This window comes from Apodemus sylvaticus, chromosome 2, assembly GCF_947179515.1.
Source record: "Apodemus sylvaticus chromosome 2, mApoSyl1.1, whole genome shotgun sequence".
Lineage (NCBI taxonomy): Eukaryota > Metazoa > Chordata > Mammalia > Rodentia > Muridae > Apodemus > Apodemus sylvaticus.
In genome coordinates, this window is record NC_067473.1 from 182,560,242 (window position 1) to 182,578,302 (window position 18,061).

At 41.8% G+C, this 18,061-nt stretch overlaps 1 protein-coding gene across 8 annotated transcripts in view; it reads right to left on the minus strand.

The window, feature by feature from the left end:
• Sox5 (SRY-box transcription factor 5) overlaps positions 1–18,061 on the minus strand; it is a 974,603-nt gene that overhangs the window by 610,042 nt on the left and 346,500 nt on the right. For all 8 annotated transcript variants that reach the window (XM_052175238.1, XM_052175240.1, XM_052175244.1 and 5 more), the window contains one exon: positions 912–977. The gene's annotated coding sequence lies outside the window, so the exon portion shown is untranslated. The remainder of the gene's footprint in view (positions 1–911; positions 978–18,061) is intronic.

An 18,061-nucleotide genomic window follows, 5' to 3' on the forward strand; every position in this document is an offset into this window, starting at 1 on the left:
CAATATCAACCAACCAGACCCCACCAGAGCTTCCAGGGACTAAACTACCAACCAAGAAGTACACATGGAGGGACCCATGGCTCCAGCCACAATATGAAGCAAAGGAGAAGCCCTTAGTCTTGTGGAGGCTCGATGCCTCAGTATTAGGGAATAGGAGGGTGGGGAGGCAGGAGTGTGTCCTACAGCTACAGTGTACTCATATAAATAAAATAAATAAATCTTTTTAAAAAGAAAAGAAAACTGAAAGAACCAGAAGATGAACAGGTCATTAGCCTTGCTCCCATCATGCCTTGGGGCAGATGCCAACAAGCTTCCTTCCAGGAAGGACTGACCAAAAGCCAAATACCCACAGGAACTTGTTTCCAGACTCTATCTTCCTATTTATATAGAAAGTATTTAATTAACTTTCCTTTTACCCACAATGTTCAACAACAACTAATTAAAAATCACTCCTAGCAAAGGGTTAACTCTGAAGAGCATCCAAAGCCTTCTGGTAGACCTAAAGTGAGAGCATGCCGAAGAGGAGACAAGGCTGGTGCCCCTAGACTTTTGACACTACAATTACATAATTTAACGTTCCATGTATTTTAAGGGTTGAGTTCTGGGAAACTCATCAAAAAGTCTTCATTTTAAGATATGTTGATAAAAAGAACAGTCACAATCAGATTATCTATGCATCTTACTAGGTTTCAAAATTCATTCCATTCACTGAAGTCTCTTTAAATTTTTTATATTCAAACCCTACGAATCAGTTAAGCAAATGCTGGGCTTTCGGACACATGAGAGCTGGCTATGATCAGAAAACGCGAAAGAACACGTGCTTGGTACTCACAGGAAACAAGCATCAAGACATTTGAAAGCTGTACTACCGTCAGAAAGTAATGATCAATAATGGCAGTGCCAGGCCTGACCTGGTGAGCCTCCGGATCAATCTCTCCTACTTCCGGATGTCCTCGATGCTTTCTGTTCTGGTAACACTGAAAAACAGAAAAGAAACGGCAACTGTTGATCAACCTGAAAGCAGTTTCAAATACTCAGGTCTAAAACATCAAACAGTACCAAGTCAGACACACAACATCTCTACGACAACGTTTTAGAATAAATTTTCAGAAATTTAACTTTAACACTTGTTTTTTTTTTTTTCTAGACCCAGTTGATAGCCAAGGTTGGAACCATTGAACTGTGCCATTTAGTAACTGGTAAGTGGACAGTCCACAAGAAACGAGCAAGGAACCATCGGTGGATGACATTTCAAATGCTTGAGGTGTAAAGTGGGAATTAGCTATCTTAGAAATGTGACAGCTAAGTGACTTTAAATACTTTACAGTATCAATTGAGCCACATGGACATGTATGTGTGTACACTTACATGCATACATGTTTGTGTATCTTGTGGGGCTCCAAGACTTGATTTATTTGGGATGAGTAAGTATAATCACTTTATAAGCTATCATAGCTAACTAAAAATATGCTCTAAACATTCTTGTTGCCACAGAACTCGAGGGAAACCGTCCTGCTGGGCACTCACATTTAGTAAGCATGTGTTTACTAGCACCTAGCACAGCTCAGCTCTGGCTAAAAACTGAGAAAGAGCTTAAGAAAAGCAGAAACACCCAAAAGTCATATTACCCACCCCTGCAAGTCTTCTAAACCTATCATGAAGCTAAAAATGCAGAATAATTTTGGGTGAAAATATTACTATAGTGTCATTATTACTGAGAAATATAAATACCATGGAGTCTCACCATAGTGAAAAGGTTATCAGTTCCCCTGTATGTTTCAAGCTTACCCTACCCCCATCCTGTGACCAACTTCTCTATGAATTCAAGGTGTTCAAGCATTTTTGATAGTATTTGAAATCCATGTAACAGACTTATTAACTTAAATAAGTTAATATTATACACAGTTTTTCCATAGGAGGATTGTATCTTACCAGGAAGATCACATGTTCAGAAATTTTAAAGAAAAATTTTTTTAAAGTTTTTTGAGACAGGGTTTCCCTGTGTAGTCCTGACTGTCCTGGAACTCACTCTGTAGACCAGGCTGGCCTCAAACTCAGACATCTGCCTGCTTCTGCTTTCCAAGTGCTGGAAAGCAATTTAAAAATAATATTTAAAATGATATTTTTGGTCAACACTATTAGATTGCTCCTAATGTATCAAGTTCAAGTATAAAGAGATAGGGCAGATCAATTTTGCCTTTGATTGTTGATTTTGCTAATCTTCATATTTCAAAAGACATAGGTGGTTTTAAAGGATTTCTAAATTCCTAAAATTATTTCAAAGTACATTGACTTCTAAGAATAATTATAATTCATAATTCTGTGATGGTGACTCCAGGGAGAAAAACATATCCCGATGTCTAAACATCAAATAATACAAGAAGTAACATTGCAATAAAATAAGTAACATTATTGTACAGTCATCCTCATGACTGTGGAAAGCACCTGACAAGATCCACCAATCTTTCTGAACAAAAACACTCAGCACAGCCACCAAAGAATTACCATTGTCAATCTGCTAGAAAAGAAATATATACTATATATATTTATATATACATTACATAAAATACATATATACACACACATACTCACACACAAATACACATATATATCCACAGCATTTAACAGTGAACCCTGTGTCTCCCCGAAGGTTGGGAGTGAGAAAAATCTGCTCACACCACCATCATTTGACATAGGATTAGAGAGAGGCTTCAAGACGAGAAGGAAGAATTTAAACTGTCCTCTCTTTTGTAAACAATGTTTTATTTAGAAAACCGTAAGACACTAAACTATCATAAGGCCAAATGGCTGATGTATATAAAGGTGAGGATACTTGACCTTGTGTAAAAAAAAAAGTAACATATATTCATATATAGCTCTGAATAATTCTGAAAATAGAGATCAAGAAAATAATTCAATGTATAAAGTTGGGGAGAGAACATAATGGGTATAAATTTAATAACAGGAGAACATTTGTATGTTACAAACTAAAAACCGTATTAAACAAACTTAAACTGAGAGGCTGGAAAGACATCCCATATACACGCATAAGTAAACAACAGTCTTAAAATAAAAATTTCCACCAATTTATCTGTAGATTCAACTTAAAAACCATCTCCAAAATTCCAATTTTTTCATACAAATTGACAAAATGACTCTTCTTTTTTTTTTTTTCAGAAAAAATCCAACATGTCCCAGCAGGGCTAAAACAGACCTAAAAGAGAAAGAAAAACAATTTGGGGGGGGGGGGATGTATACAACTGTTCCTGGATTAAACTCTGTACCCAGAAGAATTCTCCCCAGTGCACTTTTTCCTACTCAGTGAGGCCCTGTGCTCTCTCCATGTGATCTTAAGGCACTAGGCACGCGCTCACATTTCCCGGGACTGATGAGACAAAAGACAAAAGATGTTACCAAAAAGACAGAAATGCTCAATTACCAATTGCTTCAAAAGAGAACGAGTCTTAGTTGATATTTCACAAGTTGGAAGGGGATGATAAGAAGACATACGACAATACTGACTCTAGAATTTCATTGTGCTGATCTATACTCTCTCAACACACATGTCACTGTCCTAAAAATAAAAGACTATTCAATGGGGTGGCAGAACTTATATATAAGCCATGTGCTATTTAAATATGGCATACATTTTAAAGCATCCCGGCCTGGCATGAGTGCTCTGACAAGCCACTCTCCTACCCCTGCATACACGCCTGCACCCATTCATCCCATGCAGATCTGAGCCCTACACAGTAGTCAAGAGTGTTCTCCATCTCCAGATGTGCCGTAGTATATGTTGACAATTTTTCAGCAGCGAATCTTTGCTTGTCAAAAGCACTGTGTGCAGTAGACATTACAGAAAACACTTAAGAGCTGAGGGTGCAGAGCTGCCCTCGGGTGCCCATTGTTAGGGGTAGCAGGGCTAGCAGGGCAGCGCTCTCCCGTGATCCTGGAGCACCCGACAGCACAGCCAGCCTCAGTTCCGGTGGATTCTGTGGGCAGCTGAGGCAATGCTTCTTCCCAGTATTTGCGAAGGTATTTAATGATGTAATGATTTAATATGGATGTGAGTTAGTCATATTAAAGTTTAAAAAATGCAAACTGAAGGCCTCCCTCCCAATCCCCACCACCTTACTACCTGCTCCCCACTTCTTTTGATATCTTATCCAAACTTTCCATCTCTAAAACTAGCTTGCTTTGTGGCTTGGTCTTTCTAAAGCCTGATTTAAAGTTGGAGATCAACAAGTACTTAAAATGGATGAGTAGGTCCATCTGGGAGAACATGCAAATGTCTCTTTTTGACTGTCTCTTGACAAATCTACTAGTTTCTCAGCTTCACATCTCTAGGTCACCGCATAAAAATGTATATTTTAATTTGGGTATGGGTGTGTCTGCGTAGAGGCCAGGAGAGGGTATCAGGTCCCCTGAAGCTGCAGGTGCAGGCAGCTGTGAGCTGTCCATCACGCATGTAAGCCAGGGTCCTCAGAGGGAGCAGCAAGCATTCTTAACCTAGGCCCATCTTTCCATCCCCTAAATCTCTCACTCTTTAGCACGACGTTCCTGAAAGTGGCTACAAGTCTAGATTTTGTTCGTTTAGAAACTGCTTTCTGAGCCTCTACTATCAGTTACTAATCAAAGCAGAAAACTAAACACTAACTTCTCCCCAGGAAGCTTACTGATTGCCCAAAACAACAGGATAAGACTGAAAGAAGGACATAGGCTAGACAGAGGCTGGGGGCCCGTCAAGCCTCTGCTGCAAGCAGAAAAGGCTACGGCGGATCAGCACCATGTGTGCAGCTGAGGAACCGAGCAAACCCACCTTTGCCATTTGGTCTGGGATGGTAGCAGGAAATGAAATCCGATGAGCAGGGCCTAGGATATTTAAAACATTGGGAAAGCCCTCTCTCTGCCATAGCATTGTATGGTTCTTGACTGCTTACTTTGTAGGCCAACTCTGTTTAGCCATAAACAAAGGTGGGGTACTCTGGGGCCCCAAGGCCTGCTTTGTTACGGCAAGGACAATTTTTCATTCTTAGGAAAAGCAGAAGCCACTGTGAGGTTTGAACAGAACAGGAAATCTTGTGTCTTACCTCCTTAGCCCTTAGTATCACAGACATATAAATCACTTAGCATCTCCAAACAGAGCCCACATACTTCCTGTAGCAATCTCAGAGTCCTCGACAACTAAACCTGTTTCCGTTTATTCCCATGGCTATGGTAAGAATATGCACATTGGTTCTCCTGAGTCAGGGAAGCAGCGCCAACTTCAAGGCCCACACATATACACAGTGCTAAGTTCGTCATGCACACATAAGCACAACACAAGTTCATTACTCTCACATATACACTGTTCTAAGTCCATGACAGAGACAAATACACGGCACAAATGTCATCATACACATAAATACAGCACTATGTGCATCTCTCAAACACACACACACACACACACACACCTCTCTCTTTTACACACACACACACACACACCTCCTCTCCCTCTTTCATACACACACACACACACCTCCTCTCTTTCACACACACACACACCTCCTCTCTCTCTTTCATACACACACACACACACACTTTGCTTGGTTTTGCTTTTCAGTAAAGAGTTAACAGTGGGTGGCTCAAGGGTGTCTGAGCTAAGGGTTTTTCTGTGAAGATAGATGTGGGAGGAAATATTTGTGCAGGAGCTCAGTGAACACGCATTAACAAGTGTTAGGGAAGGCAGATGGGCTGTATTTTATTCAAGGACTTTGTGACATAGAGCCTGACAGGAGCAATGGTGCTGACAGAGTCAAACCCCAGAGAGATCCCGGGAATGAATGAATGAATGAATGAATGGATATTGGTGGCTAATCACAGGTAGCTTTTCTACTCGATTAGTATCTTGAGGAAGAAGGGGCTATTTCTTTAAATATAACCCAAAGGTAAAAAATCTGTGAAATGTCAAGGAAAAATGGTGCATGAGAAAGCCAGGCTTTTAACATCTTGGAAATCACAGGATGGCCCAGCTGCTTAAAGTAGAAGTCCCACTGCGAGCTCAGACTCAGGCTAGGGAAACAGTGCAGGACCCTGCAGTCCCGGACTTCATTCCCAGGAAGCAGCAGCAAGCACCCTGTAGAGTCTGCAAGTCAATACTGCACCTTTCACCCTGTGGGTGATCTACAGACATGAAGGAAAAGCGGTATCAGAGCTGTAGCCTGCACACCTTTCTGGGTAGAGCTGAGCCAGCCTTCCACGAACAGGGAGATGATCTGAGCCAATCCTGTAAGTCCATGAAATATACAAACTAGATTTGCCAAGGAGAATGCCCAGCCACTTCGCTGCTAGGACATTTTGAATCCCACTCAGTCTGCCTGGTCCTGTGGTAGAAGAGGATGGCCAGCATCCTACCCAGTGCTTGCCACAAGGGTTGGACAGCCAGACTACAAGGGAGAAAGCATCACAACCTTTGAATGTTTCTCTCTAAGAATCCATAGCATATGTGTCTGTGACCACACAACACACACACACACACACACACACACACACACACACACACGCACGCGCGCGCACACACGCGCACACACGCACACATGCATGCATGCATGTACACAAGTGCACTGTGCTTCCCTTAGGAAGTGCCACAGTTTCCCACAGTGATTCAGCCTATTGTGCTAGTGCCTCTTTACAAAGCCTGGCTGTTATCTCCAGCAGAATCTCCAGTCTGCAGTTAGCCAAAGACTGCAGGTTTATGCAAAGGTGGTTGCTTGAACTACACAGGAAGGAAGGACCAGGATCAAAAAGAAGCAGGAGTAGACAGATGTCCCACCGGCTCCCCATTGTTGCTGCCCTGGAAGGACATAGTCTGTCATAATGAATTACCATTAATTTGAGCCAGCAGTACTGTTAGACTGAGCCTGGCAACCCAGGATGACAAGACGTGCCTGCAGGATCATCTAATGAGGGGACAGGGCTGCTCCGGCCCTGCCTTCACTCAATTAGCAGACGGGGCTTTTAATGCCACTCTGAACAAGCAAAGCAATTTTGATTACTTAGAGTGAAGCCTCCATTTGGAATGTTTCAGAGCCCCCCACCCAACCCACCTTTAAAATATAATTTATCCACAGAGTATTTGAATGGTAATAACATATTTCAAAGCCATTCACATCATTACTCATCTTTGCTTAAGTAATATTGAAATTTTTTTAAAAAAATTCAAATGTGGGAATTTACTCTAGGAGAAAAAATGTAAATAAGATAGCAAAGAAGGAAAAATATTCTGTGTCAGGCTGAGTGTGTGTGTGTGTGTGTTTGTGTGTGTGTGCATGCACACACATACCCATAAGTACACACTGGCATGACATGCACATACGTGCCAGAATTACATGTGGTAAAATTCATTCCTTCACCCAGTAAGTGCAGTCTATGGATCCCCAGTTTAAGACTGTACACCTTGCCCACAATGAATGGGAGCTCTCATAGTCCACAGCCTTTGGTGTGAGAAACTATTGTTTCTGCTTTATTCTTGGCATTCACCTGTGGTCAGGGCTTGAGAGCAAGCGACTGACATTTGGCTTTAATGCCAAGACCACTGACTGACCTAGCACCTTCCGCAAACAGAGGCTCTTCCTGCCTCAAAAGCTCTTCATTCCCATCTGAACACTCAGGGAATCCCCACTCTTCCAGCTCCGCCTACATCCTAGCATCCTGTCTGCTCTCTCAGGTAGCATGGCTCTCCTGGCCTGAAACATGCTTTGAGTCTTTACCTATTTAATCAGAGGATCCTTGGATAAAAATAACCACTCACATTTTAGACACACTGCAGGTTCCAGTACTTTGGGAGAAACCAAACATACATTCTCTACAGACAGGGAGTGTCGGCCTCAGGTGGATTTCTTCCTTCCCTTTGCTGAAGACCCAGAGTTGAAGGTGCGGGCTGGAGAGATGGCTCAGTGGGTAAGAGCACTGACTGTTCTTCCACAGGTCCTGAGTTCAAATTCCAGCAACCACATGGTGGCTCACAACCATCTTGTAATGAGATCTGATGCCCTCTTCTGGTGTGTCTGAAGACAGCTATAGTGTATTTACATATAACAATAAATAAATCTTTAAAAAAAAAGTTGAAGATGAGACTCTAGAGCTACATTAGAGCTACGGATTACTCACACCAAACCAAGCTGGTGGTAAATTTCTGACACCTGCCGCATAAGGAAACTGCAATGGTGGCTAACACCTCAATGACATACATCATTACATCTTTATACATACTAAGATCTGGCCCGTCAGCCATCTGAGAGAGAAGAGAAAGCTCAGAGCTGTTCTTTAATAACTATGGGCCTCTGGAAAATGGGCTCCCTGATAAATCATTAAATCAGCCAATTTTCATGTTTTTCTCCTTTTTATGATAGCATTTCATTAGTAAACTAATTTTAGAAGCTACGGTTTGCCTTTAAAGGGTTAATACAAAAGCTGGTTTCTCCCTCAAGAGCCGGGGTTGCATGGAAGCAGAAGGGAGAGTCTTGACTTTCTGGTGTAGTAAATAAAAGTTAGAAGAATGAAATAATGTAGTTTAATGGGAAGCAAGTGACACCAACTCTACTGTGTTGTCTCCATGGTTGTGATGCAGACACAGGCAGGTCAACAGTCTGAGCAGAGGCTGCCTTCTCCTTTCAGCAGAAAGGCTGTCTAAGTAGTCACATTGCTGACTCAATTCTGACGCCCTAAGTAGGCAAGAGTCGGCTCTGTCCACCCTCCTCTCTTTTAGGAAGGGAGGAAGAGGTCCCGGCATTTCTGGGAATGAATGCAAACGTGATTTCAGGAGTAAGGTAGGCCCTCATCAATACTGCTCATGGTCCGTGACAAAGGTTGTTCAGGCCCCTCGTTCCCTCTCAGTGTGTGGAGGGGCAATGGTCCCAAGCTCCAGCCACAGTATTACCATCTGTCTATCAGTCCATCTTACAATCTATCAGCTACTGTCGCATCTCTGTTGAGTAGATTTGACTTTTAAAATACATAAAATGCATACAGGCTTCAAAACTTAAAGCTGTAAACAAAGGCTGTCCCGTTTGCTTCCATTCAGTCCTGCCTTCTCCCACCTACTCACTAGACACAGCTTATTCGTCTTCCACCATCAAGCCTCTCTTCCCTGTATTCATGTCTTCACATTACCAACTATATGTAACTATTCTTATTTGTTAGCCTTTGCTATGGAAACAATAGCATTCTGTTAACTCTCTGGACACTTTTTTTTTTAAATCCCCACCTATCCATGGACCTCGGAAACATCTACAAATCATACATAGAGAATGACCTCATTAGTTGTATTATCATATGACATTTTACTATATGAACCTATTTTAACGTGTCTAACAAGTGTCTTATATATGAGGACTTAGTTTATTTCTAATATTTTGTAATTGCAGCTAGTGCTATATTTAATAACTACATATTTTTCTTTTATGATTATTTACATTTCAGGGCTGCTAAGAATCAAACCAAGGGTCTCATGCACTCAAGGCTACTTGACCATTGGCTGACAGCCCCTAGAGTCTTTCCAAAGATCACCCCACAATTTTCAGAAAACTGTTGGTGTTGGGGGGGGGGCAAGGCCTGTGTGAGCTCTTGTGTTCTGTCTCAATGTCACTTGTGGGAGAGCAGGGCAGGACAGGGAAGCCTGGATGGCTATCCTTACTTCCAATGAGGTCCCCTGTGTTCTGAGTCTTGAACACATACACAGAGCAGTTAGAAGGAAGTTTATTTTGAGACTTTTGCCAATCTTCCTTCATTTAACAAGATGCTTCTGAAACCCTAAATTAACTACAATCTACCAATACTTCTAAATATCTAAGAGTCAGAAAATAACCCACATACAAATACCTTTGCAGCAAGGAAACATCATTCAACTTTCCACAAATGTAGAACTCATGTAAGGGTAGAGATGCATGTATGTAAAATGTATGTATGGATGTATGAATGTACGTATCAATGTATGTCTATATAAATGTATGAATGCATGTATGTATGTATGAATGTATGTATGTATGAACATATGTATGTATAAATGTATTTATGTATATATGTATGCATGAATATATGTATATGTATGTATGAATGTATATATGTATGTATGTATGAATGCATGCATGCATATATATGTTTGAATGTATATATGTATGAGTGTATGTATGTATGAATATATCTATATATGAATATATGTATGAATGTATGTATGTATAAATGTATTTATGTATATATGTATGCATGAATATATGTATATGTATGTATGAATGTATATATGTATGTATGTATTAATGCATGCATGTATATATATGTTTGAATGTATATATGTATGAGTGTATGTATGTATGAATGTATGTATGAATATATCTATATATGAAGGTATGTATGAATGTATGTATGTATAAATGTATTTATGTATATATGGATGCATGAATGTATGTATATATATGTATGTATGAATGTATGTATAAATATGTATGTATGTATGTATGTATATATGTATGAATGTATGTATGTATGAATGAGTGTATGTATGAATGTATGAATGTATTTATGTATGTATATATGTATGTATGAATGTATATATATGTGAATGTATATATATGAATGTATATATGAATATATGTCTGTCTGTATGTATAACTGCCTGGCCGGGCAGTGGTGATGCACACCTTTAATCCCAGCACTTGGAAGGCAGAGCAGGCGGATTTCTGAGTTCAAGGCCAGCCTGGTCTACAGAGTGAGTTCCAGGACAGCCAGGGCTACACAGAGAAACCCTGTCTCAAAAAAACCAAAATAAATAAATAAATAAATAAATAAATAAATAAATAAATGTGTATATGTATGAATTTATGTATGTATATGTGTATATATGATTGTATATATGCATGAAAGAATGAATGTATGAATGTGTGTATGTATGAATGAATGTATATATGTATGAATATATGTATATGTGAATGAATGTATGTATGTGTGTATGTATGTATAGATGGAGGAACATATGGGTATGTGTATGGATGGATAGACAGGTGGATGGATAGGTAGATTAAGAGATGGGTGGATGAGTGGATCAAAGGATATAGGACAGGAGAGAGGAAAAGAGATGATGGGTGAATGGTCAGATGGAGGGAGGGATGGATCAGCGAGTGGGTAGAGAGATAATCGAATGGAACACACCATGACAACCTGGTGAGCACTCCAGCACACACAAACCTAAGTGAGAGTCCTGAAGTCAGAGGGGGTATTTGATGATGATGATGATGATGATGATGATGAGGAGGAGGAGGAGGAGGCTTTCTTTCTGCTGAAATGAGCAACCTGTATGTTAATTCAAGATCATCTTGTATACAGTGCTTCAGTAATGAACAATTTATCAACTCCAGTTTGCACCTTGAGGCAACTGTATATCCAGTAGCATATTGCCGTCTATGGTAAAAGAGATCCCTGAGATAACCAGCTTATAAAGAAGAAAGGTTTTGCAGGTTTCAGCCATGACTGGCTGGCCCACTGTTCTAGGACCCATGATGTGAGAAAGCATGTGAGAAAAGTATTTATTTTGTGGCCACTGGGGATGGACAGGGAACCTGAGATCAAGTCCCTGAGAGAGTCGAGCACACACTCTTGCTGACCTTGAGCCTGGCCCTCAGCCTCACCGCTCAGATTTTCTTGCATCTTCTATTAACACTACCCTGGGGATGCGTTTTTGATATGTGGGCAACTGGGGGACACTCTAGAGCCAAACCACAGCATGATCTTTACAGCAATGAGGCCAAACTCCTGGGAGAGCAAAGCACAGGACAACAGCAAATCCTTCATGCCAAACTCAACAAATGCCTCTAGATAGAACCTGTTCAGGGCAGGGATCATAGGTTCCTCAGGGAAAGAGGGAGATGTATTATCACATATGCATACATACACACACCATGTATATACACATATATGCATACCACATATACCACACACACACCACACAAACACACATACATAACACACGTATACATACACATATACACCGCACACACAACACATAGATCACACAAACATACCTAAACAAATACAACACACACATACACACACCACTTATACCACATCATATACATACACAAACACACACCATATATCATACACACATACCACATATCACAGACAACACACACATAAATGCATACACCACATCATACAAACACAATGCACACACACCATATACACACTCACAATACACACCATACACACACATACACACATATACACCACACACCATAATACACATACACCACATACCACACACACACACATCACATAACACATACATTAATGCATACATCACATCATACACACACACACACACACACACACGCACGCACACACACACTTCGTTGTGTTGTCTCACTCAGGGCACTGAGAAAGCACCCACTAAAGCAGGGTGACTTTTGCTAAGGGAGAATAATTTATCACAGGTCTTGCCATCATCACGGTGCTTTGTAGAAAGAAGCAAGAGAAGCACCGAGATGAGGAAGCAGATCTCAGGGAAAGGATTGGCAGCAGGAGCCTGAGGACCTGAGTTTGGATCCTCGTTCCAGCACTCATGGAAAAGCCAGTCATGGCAGTTCATGCCTATAACCAGGTATAGCAAGGATGGGAATCCCAGGGCCTGATAGCTAGCCGCATAGCTAGGATAGGGAGCTGCAGGTGCAGCGAGAGACACATTCTCAAAATAAGGAAGAGAACAATAGAGAAAGACACCAGTGTTGAACTCTGGCCTCTCAACCTATGTGCACATATGTGCAGGCACACACACATATAGGTATCTTTGCATGTGTAAAGGTACATAGATCACAGCTAATAAGCGAAGTGCAAATATATGAATATATATTAGATTGGTTTACTAATAAACTATATAATCCATTTTCAAATTGAACTGCCATTGTGTAGTTTTAGTCAGTTCTCTCCCTGAACTGTTCTGTATGTTCAATAATAATATACACACATATACATTATATATACACATATATGTGTATGTATATACATATATGTGTGAAACGCGTCCCTTCGTGCACAGGCACCGCAGAGGGACGAGATGTGCGTGGTGTGAATGGTGGACGTGGAGAGCGGAATGGGTCCAGCTGCCTCTGCTGACAGAAAGCGAGGCATATGGCTCCCTACCTCCCTGATGTGCCTGGGTCTCAGAGAGAGAGCTTGCTTTCCCTGTGACGAGCCTCTACTTGCATGCTCCACCGGGAAGATATTTTGTATGCCACAGAAAACTAAGATGTTTGCATTCCCACGAGTCCCGGGATAAGGCATTTTTCTTCATGCAGACACAAAACATACAGTATATGAATGTTTAATGGGGGCTAAAACTGGGAGAGGAACAGAAAACAAGAACAGAGCAGGTTAAAAAAATATCTGCTTTCTCTCTATCAAAATACTAATTAAAATTCATGTTCATGGGATGGTTATACATATGTTTTTGAACTAAAAGTCTAACCTGGCACTATTTTTTGGCCTTATTTTTGTGACAACATTTTTGTCCATATGGCACGAAGTGAATCATTTTACATCTTTTTTTAAGCTCTATGTGTTTTTCTTGTTGTCTATTCCCTCTTTCCCCACCACACACACACTGGCAGCCGCTCCCAAGTTACCAAATGCCAAGTCAACCCGCAAGCTGGCTGCATGGAGCTAGATACTGCTGGCATGTTCCTAGCTTTGCAGAAACACTCTGTGTATGTGTGTCTCTCTGTCTGACTGTCTGTCTATTTCTCTCTCTCTCTCTCTCTCTCTCTCTCTCTCTCTCTCTCTCTCTCTCTCTCTCTCTCTCTCATTCTTGCACACACACCACACACACACACACGACAACCATAGTTATTTACACACATGCATACACACACACTCATTCACACACACACACAAACACACACACACACACACACACACCAACCATAGTTATTTCTCCTTCTATTTGGGGACATTCTTTCCATGCCCCAGCCTTCTGTCTAGCTGCAGTGTGTGCTTTAAAGGGTGCTGGCCATCAGCCTTCACTCTGGCCCTCCTTATTCGATGGCACTCTGACAATTAATGGTTCACTTATGAACTGCTCTAAAGTGCTAAATCAAGCCCATGTAATCAGCTTGGTCACAGCACAGCAGAGATCCAGTCCGTCCAGTGGCCTCCCCACCTCCACCCACTTTGTAGGGTCACAGTCGTCCAGGTTCTTGCTTCATCTTGACAGTATTTTTGATGTGAGATGAAGCCAGGAGGCCTGACCCTCTGGGTCTTGCCCGCCTCACGTTGTGTACATGTGCTGTCTCCATTGGGCTTCCGGCTCTGCTCAGTTTGTGTGGAGGGGCAGCAACTCCACCTAACAAATGTAACTTTAACAACAGTAAAACAACCTAATAGCTTAGCATGCCAGGGGGCTAATGTGGCGGGCCATTTACTGCTGCACTAAATAGCCCTGCTTTGGTTCTCGATGCCAAGTGTCGAACTGAGAACTGCAAGGCGGGAGTAGCTCCTAATTCATTAGATAAAAGGGGGTCATTGCTCATAGGGCTGGGGGCCTAGAAGGATAGGAAGCTGAGCAAGGTGTTCTCCCTACAGACACCTTTGTCAGTGGGGCTACCTGTGGTCCAGGCTTCCACATCCCACGAAACATAAGGGCTCAGTTCTGGGCATGCATATACCAACTTGTGACTCTTGGCATTGTCTGACACGCTCACTGGAAGGAGCCTAGAGCGGGGGCAGAATCCCATGGCTGACCTGTGATTTGTAATTTGTGAATCATCCTGACACCCTTGGATCAAGGTCTGACTTCTCCTGGGCTGTAAAACAAGTTACCCCTGAAATACCCATGTCAGCTATTCTGTCTCATAAGGCCCGAACCAGGTACCGTGGACAGACCTGACCTGGCTAATAGACTGGGCAGAAAGAGACCGTGTGCCATAAAAAGACGTGGAAAAAAATTTTTTAACATTGTTATATTTTCTAATAGCATTGCCTTTTTATTTAGATTTCAGACAGTTATAAATTGCCTCTGAATGGTCCTTACACCTCTCTAGGGCAAAAATCATCGACATACCTGTTCCATGGTAACAGAAGAGAGGAATGAGGAGACCTCAGAAATGGGGCATCTTTATTTCCTGAGCATTAGCCCTAAAACAACTGACTTCACTAATTCCCTCCATCACTCAGATTGGCCTTGAATTACTTCCCAATGGGCCTCCCATGTGCCTCTCAATGAGAAAGGGTAATGGGGGATCTGTTAATTAACTAGAAGCAAAGTTGCACGGTGGGGATCAAACACTGGGTACGTCCTAAAACTCCCACAGAGAAGATGAAATGCAGTGCAAACTTTAAAGACTTCCCGTCATTAGCAGAGACCTTGCTGCTCCTGGCCCAGACCCCTCCTGTTCCCGAGAACAATGAGGACAATGGAGACAGAGAAGAAAGGGTGCAGCCCGGAACAAAGGAGCTGGCTATTTACTGGCAAAGAGAAAGAAAGAAAGAGAAAGGAAGGGGGAGGGGAGAGAAACAGAGAACTTTTTTCCCGTTGGTGGTGGCTCCTGTCTACTTTAATTAATTTATGACTGCCGGGGATTGAGAGCACCTCGTGCTCACGTGCCCCAAGCAGGGGTTAATATAAAAAACATCTAGAGTTTACTCCTAGGGAAGGGTAATAGGACACAGACAGGGATGCTGTGGAAGGGTAGAGAATGGGATGGGGAGAATAGAATAGGGACAAATAATAGGCAAGACATTTCACTTTGAGCAGCAGAGTTCAAACAGAAACAAAGCCACTGTGTCCCAGGGGTTCCATGGCCCTTTAGATCAGGGCTCCACCAACACCATGTCCCAATGCGGATCTCCCATCTTGACATTGACAGAAGCCTCCTGGAGAGGTCCATAGAAACACAAAGAAGTATATTCACAGTAAAAGGGCTGGGCACATATCTCAGTGGATAGAGTGCTTATCTAATAAATATAAGGCCCCACATTCAGTCCTGGCACAGCAGAAACCAGCCATGGTGGGCTACATCTGGAACCACTCAAGACATGGAGGAAGGAAAAGACGGTCAGTGGTATTTCACCTACATGATGAACGTGGGACCAGGGGGACCACATAAAACCCTGACTCAAAATTAATAAATTAGCTAATTAATAAATAAATAAAACACAGTAATAAGAAATAACAAAACTCTGTAGCCTTGATACAGACTTCTGTTTGTCTCTCCCATTTTCTTGAGAAGAAAATTCATAAAAAGCCATAGTAGGACTCAGGAGACTGGCTCATTGGCTAAAGTACTCAGCATGAAATTGTGAGATAGAGAGTTTAGATCCCCAGAACACATAAAAAGCTGTCTGGCCATGACAGCTTTCATATAATACCAGTGAACTAGAGGAAGAGACAGGGAGCTAGCTGGTCAACCAGCTTGCTGAACTCTAGGTTCAGGGAGGGATGCTACCTCCAAGTCTAAGACAGAGAAGATGCTACCTCCAAGTTCAAGTCAGAGAAGATGCTACCTCAAAGTCCAAGTCATAGAGCTATGCAAACACCCAGGCCTCAGCTAGTACACACACACATGTGCTTGTGCACCTGGACACAGGTAAAACACATGCATACCACATGTGAAAAACTGGGTGAAAACTGTCATGGTTGCTAGGAAACATTCTGATTTTGAAGGACCTAGCATTCATTCCTGACCCTTTGTAGTTATTTCAAAGAGCTGTGGCTCCATCCCTCTAGAAGACATGACCTGAGAAGCCTGAGAAGGACAAATCAGGGAGCCAACAAAGTGCACAGCCAGGAAAGGTACTCTTCAGATTACAGGTAAGGCTCTGGCTTTGAGATAGCCCATGAGATGAACACAGCTATGCCTTTCGGGGGCTCATAGCTTTGTTGTCACCTGTCAATTGCCTGTTGAAAAAAATCAACACTGTGCTTATTTTGTTTTATTTTACTCTTTGTGTGTGTGTGTAAGAGAGAGAGAGAGAGAGAGAGAGAGAGAGAGAGAGAGAGACTCTACTCATGGCTGGCACAGTGGTCACCTTACCATACCATCTCTCTAGGTCTCTCTCCCTTTCTTTATATTTATTTTAATGGAGATACTCATTGTGCTGTGTAGGGTTGAGTCTGGTAATTTGATGGCAGCATACACTGTCTCAATATCCAAGTAGTGGTGTTGATCATTTATGAATCCACTTCAGTTTTCTTTTTTGTTGAAGTAAATATGCAGAATCCTTTTCTCCAACTGGATCAATACTATCCAATGTAACATCAAACTCCTTTTTGATATTCTCTGCAACATTGTTCCCATAGATTGATCACTGAAGTCCAACATTACCTCAGCCTACCTGACCAGTCCATCACTAACTCAGCCTACCTGACCTCCCCATAATCTCAGCCTACCTGACCTGCCCATCACTACCTCAGCCTACCTGACTTGTCCCTGTTGATGACTGGGTGCTTTACTTTGACAACTCAGTGGCTCTGTTTTGACAAAAAAACAAAACAAAACAAAACAAAACAACAACAACAACAAAAAAAAAAAAAACTGTCTCTCCTATCTTCACACCCCTACTAGGAGCACTCTCTGTTTATCTGCTTGGCTCCTGGGCACAATAAGCCATTCCCTGAGGACTATGTCTTACAACTCAAGTTCTTACCTCTCCCCTGTCTAATGAGAATAACTTAGGTTTGAATAAACTCAACAACAGTCCACTCTAGGGAAGAGCCTTATGCCTATAATTGAACCAACAGAAAATATCAGGGAATTAAAAGAGGGATCAGATAAGTGATCACCTTCAGCTGAAGGGAAGTCTGATCAGTGTTATTGTAATTCTGCAATGAACTTAAATACCTGAGGGTCATCTAGAATCCTGTGTATATCTTCTATACATGCACTTGCACAGAGGGGGAAGAATTTCTGACTATAATGACTATACTAAACAACATAGCTAACAATTCTTTGGGTATTTTTATAATTCTCAAGCATATAAATCCAAGAAGGGCCCTTGCCTTCTGCCTTCACAGCCTTTGTGTATCTCTCCTCTCTGTGCT